The 5245-nt window shown below is 51.1% G+C and overlaps 1 pseudogene; it reads left to right on the top strand.

Moving 5' to 3' along the window:
• The first annotated feature begins 332 nt into the window (after positions 1-332).
• On the top strand, positions 333-4976 carry LOC146887083 (uncharacterized; annotated as a pseudogene).
• Positions 4977-5245: the final 269 nt, after the last annotated feature.

The following is a 5245-nucleotide window of genomic DNA, read 5'->3' as shown; positions in this document are numbered from 1 at the left end:
GTGGACTTGGATGTCCGCTTAGCTTTCTCTGTGTCTTCAGAGTATTCTTAGTTAAATTCTTGCCTTTATCGAGTCTAACCAAGTGATTTTCTGTGTGCCAGTGGATTATGGCACCTCCTCGCCGAGCTTCTCAGTCATCCCAGGGGGACACATCAGATATCGCCAGAGCTATAGAGGCGATGGTAGCAGCTATGACGCAGTAGAGTGCTGCGATGATGCAGCAGCACGAGGCATCTATGCAGCGACAGGTAGCGTCGCTTGAGCAGCAGCAGGCAGTGATGCAGCAGATGGAGGCTGCGAGGGTAGCTGCTGAGGATGCTCATCGGCAGCATATGGAGGCCCTCCGCCAGATGGAGGAGAGCAGGACGACGACACCTGTGTTTGGTCCTGAGCCACGACCTGCGGTCAGGGAGTGGAGCTTGGAGGACTTTTTGAAGCACCACCCAGCAAAGTTTGATGGGAAGACTAGTCCTGACGTCGCAGACCAATGGCTGAAGGACTTGGAGCGCATCTACGACGCCAAGATGTGCCCTGCAGAGGACAGATTGGCGTTCTCAGTCTATATGCTCACGGGAGAGGCAGAGCATTGGTGGAGCAGCACCAGATCCATCCTAGAGGAGAGGGATGAGCCTGTGACATGGGAAACCTTCAGGGAGAAATTTCTCTCCGAGTACTTTCCAGACAGCATCAGATACGCCAAGGAGGTGGAGTTCCTCCAGTTGACCCAGGGAGGGAAGACTGTCACAGAGTATGCTGAGAGGTTCAAACACCTCAGCCGTTTTTATACCCTACCGCTTGATGAAGAGTGGAGATGCCGTAAGTTTGAGAACAGCCTCAGGGGAGATATCCGCTTGATGGTGGCACCCTTGTCCATCAAGGACTTTGCTGCTCTGGTAGAGAAGGCCAGGGTGATGGAGAAGATGAAGCGCGAGGTGGAGGGTCAGCGCCCACAACAGTTGCAGCCGTCGCAGAGGATAGGTGGACCAGCTGGGTCCAGGCCCAGACATGAGGAGAGGAGGAGGCCATATGATAGACCACACCATCAGCCTCAGGAGTCTAGGAGCTTTCCTCCGCAGCAGGGTAGGGTTCGGTGTTACTCATGTGGAGGACCCCACCCGAGGTATGCATGTCCACGTAGGGAGGGTTATCGTCGGTGCAACAACTGTGGCAAGGAAGGCCACTTTGGGAGAGATTGTCCCAACCTTGCTAGGGTAACGACACGCCCTCCAGTTCAGACACCCTATCAGCATCAGGGGAGAGACAGAGGCAACGGGCCTCAGGCGACGGGCAGAGTGTACGCCATGTCAGGAGCTGAGGCATCAGGCTCAGGTAACTTGGTTATGGGTACTTGCTTGATAGCTGGTTCTTCTTGTTGTGTGCTATATGATTCTGGAGCGACACACTCTTTTGTGTCTTATGCATGTGTGGAACGGTTGGGTCTGCCGTTGCGCGAGCTACAGTGCGAGCTCGCGGTGTCTTCTCCAGCATCGAGATTGGTCACGACGTCGTCTTTGTGTGCTCGGTGTCCAGTGGAAGTAGAGGGACGCAGGTACAAGGTGAATCTAATATGCTTGCCTCTGCAAGACTTGGAAGTGATCTTAGGGATGGATTGGCTCTCGGCTAGTCGCGTCCTTATAGACTGCCGGGAGAAGAGGTTGTTGTTTCCCGATTCAGAGGATCTCGAGTTAGTGTCTCCCCAGGGAGCGGTGAGGGAGATTCAGAGTGGCGCGCAGTGCTTCATAATCTTCGCTCGTATGGAGGTGGGAGAGAGAGAGACCATCAGTCATACCTGTGGTACATGAGTTCGAAGACGTGTTTCCAGATGAAGTACCAGGGTTGCCACCCAGTAGAGAGGTGGAGTTCTCTATCGATCTAGTCCCAGGAACAGGCCCGGTCTCGATGGCCCCATATCGTATGGCTCCGGTAGAGTTGGTAGAGCTTAAGAAACAGATAGAAGATCTGATGGAGAAACAGTTCATCCGACCCAGCACTTCACCTTGGGGAGCACCAGTGTTGTTGGTGAAGAAGAAGGACGGGAGTTCACGCCTGTGTGTGGATTACAGGCAACTGAACAAGATGACTATCAAGAACAAGTACCCGCTCCCGAGGATTGATGACTTGATGGATCAGTTGCATGGGTCATCGGTGTTCTCGAAGATAGATCTGCGATCGGGTTATCATCAGATTTTGGTAAAGGCTGACGATGTACAGAAGACAGCCTTCAGGTCGAGGTATGGCCACTATGAGTATGTGGTTATGCCGTTTGGTGTGACCAACGCCCCAGCAGTGTTCATGGACTATATGAACAGGATCTTTCGACCCTTCCTAGATAGGTTTGTCGTGGTCTTCATAGACGACATCCTTATCTATTCCAGGACCCAGGAGGAACATGCAGAACACCTGAGGTTGAGGTTGGTGCTTGGTGTTTTGAGGGAGAAGCAGTTGTATGCCAAGTTGTCCAAGTGTGAGTTCTGGTTAGACAAAGTTCAGTTTTTGGGGCACGTGATATCAGCACAGGGGATTGCAGTGGATCCGACGAAGGTCGAGGCAGTGGTAAAATGGGAGAGTCCTAAATCAGCCACAGAGATCAGGAGCTTTGTGGGGTTAGCAGGATACTACAGGAGGTTCATAGAGGGATTCTCCAAGATCGTGGCACCTTTGACTTTGCTTACCCGGAAGGATCAACCCTTCATCTGGACGGATAAATGTGAGGAGAGTTTACAGGAACTGAAGAAGAGATTGACCAGTGCACCGATACTCGTGATTCCGGATGTCGAAAAGCCGTTTGAGGTCTACTGTGACGCCTCCCGCCTTGGACTTGGATGTGTTTTGATGCAAGAAAAGAAGGCAGTGGCGTATGCTTCACGACAGCTTAAGGTACATAAGCGTAATTACCCCACTCATGATCTTGAGTTGGCAGCGATAGTGTTTGCCTTGAAGATCTGGAGGCACTATCTGTATGGTGCTCAGTTTCGGGTGTTCAGCGACCACAAAAGTTTAAAGTACTTGTTTGATCAGAAGGAGCTGAATATGAGGCAAAGGAGGTGGATGGAATTCCTGAAGGACTACGACTTCGAGCTTCTATATCATCCGGGGAAGGCAAATGTAGTGGCAGATGCCTTGAGTAGGAAGACGGTACACACAGCACATCTCATGATAAAAGAGGCAGAGCTACTAGAGAAGTTCAGAGACATGAGGCTACAGGTGGAGTTGGGGTCCGAGTCCATTAGGTGTAGTACCCTTACTATATCTAGTGACTTCTTGGGCTCGATTAGAGAGAGGCAGTTGTTGGATGCTCATCTGAACAGAGTTAGAGAACAGCTGGGATCCGAGGAGGCCAGAGACTTTGCTGTGAGTGATGATGGCATACTGAGGTTTCGAGGCAAAGTATGTATACCGGACGATGCTGAGGTGAGAAGGTGGATCCTTGAGGAAGGACACAAGAGTCGTCTTAGCTTGCATCCTGGCATGACTAAGATGTACCAGGACCTCAAGGAAACTTTCTGGTGGCAGGGGATGAAGAAGGATGTGGCTCAGTTTGTGTCCGCCTGTCTGACATGTCAGAAGGCGAAGGTGGAGCATCAGAGACCCGGTGGCGTTCTACAGTCGTTGGAGGTACCGGTGTGGAAATGGGACAGCATCTCCATGGACTTCGTGACTCATCTTCCGCGGACTTTTAGAGGACATGACACCATCTGGGTGATAGTGGATCGGTTGACCAAGAGTGCACACTTCTTGGCGATGAACTTGAGGATGTCCATGGCCAAGTTGGCTCAGCTGTACGTCAAAGAGATTGTGAGGTTGCATGGAGTACCTTCGAGCATAGTTTCCGATAGGGACTCGCGATTCACGTCCCGGTTTTGGCAGACGCTACAGAGTGCTATGGGTAGCAAACTCACCATGAGCTCAGCTTATCACCCTCAGACCGATGGCCAGTCTGAGAGGATGATCCAGTCACTAGAGGATTTGTTGAGGACTTGCATTTTGGACCACCTGGGAGCTTGGGACGAGGTATTGCCTTTGATAGAGTTCACCTACAACAACAGCTTTCATGCGAGCATTGGCATGACGCCATACGAGGCTCTTTATGGCAGGAGGTGTAGGACTCCTCTCTGTTGGTATCAGGATGGAGAGGCAGTGTTGGTTGGACCGGAGTTGTTAGCACAGACCACCGAGAAGGTGAGAATGGTGAGAGATAGGATGTTGGCTTCGTAGAGTAGGCAGAAGGCTTATGCGGATCGCAGGAGGAGGCCTTTGGAGTTTGCAGCAGGAGATCATGTATTCTTGAGGGTGACCCGAACCACGGGCGTGGGAAGGGCTCTCCGCTCGAGGAAGCTTTCACCCAAGTTCCTTGGCCCGTATCAGATCACGAGGAGGATTGGACCAGTGGCTTATGAGATAGCTTTACCCCCGCAGTTGGCGAACCTTCATCCAGTGTTTCATGTGTCACAACTGAGGAAGTATGTATTCGATCCGGCTCACGTGTTGGAAGCGGAGGATATACAGGTCAAGGAAGATCTCACAGTGGAAGTACCACCCATCGCTCTTGAGGATAGCAAGGTTGAGGAACGTCGTGGAAAGACCGTCAGTCTTGTCAAGGTCATCTGGGATCGAAGGACAGGTGACTCGACTTGGGAGTTAGAGGAGGACATGAGAAAATCACATCCACATCTGTTTACCTGGTGAGTCTTTATTTTCGAGGCCGAAAATTTTCTTGTTGGGGAAAATGTGAGGCCCAATTATTTGTTTTTGTTTCAGCCCTAATGTCAGTGGGCCGCCCTTGTAGTTGGGCCTAAGGCCGGCCCAACATAAATGCCCTTAGGTCTGCCCTAAACCTAGGGTACCCTACATTTCAGAGACACTTTGCCCTTGCCTTGAACCCAGCAGCCGCCACCCCTCTGCTAGGGTTTCGTTTCTTCGTCTCGAACCAGTCCATCACAAGAGCTCGACTTGTGATTTCTGCTCCACGTAAGTAACTCTAACCTACTGTACTTACCTTATGAGGTTTACATTCGTTTTCCACCGATTAAAGTACGAAAATAATCGTGTCCTCCGCTGTTTTCGCCAGTTTTGCAAGTACACCTTTCAAGTTGTTGTGCTCCGAGGTCCCGCGTCGAGGTTTTGTTAACCTTTTCCAGGTACGGAAAGCTAGGGTTCTAGTTTCGAGTCTTTTTAGAACTGTTTCTGCATTGGTTGTTGATTTCATGGTTGGATCTGTTGTTGTGATGTGTGAAAACAGCTTGCA

The sequence above is a fragment of the Vigna unguiculata genome, chromosome 4, assembly GCF_037176805.1.
Source record: "Vigna unguiculata cultivar grain cowpea cultivar isolate G323 ecotype 2 chromosome 4, ASM3717680v1, whole genome shotgun sequence".
NCBI classification, from domain to species: domain Eukaryota; kingdom Viridiplantae; phylum Streptophyta; class Magnoliopsida; order Fabales; family Fabaceae; genus Vigna; species Vigna unguiculata.
The sequence above is the reverse complement of the archived record's forward strand: the minus strand, read 5'-3'. Positions and strand labels throughout refer to the sequence as shown.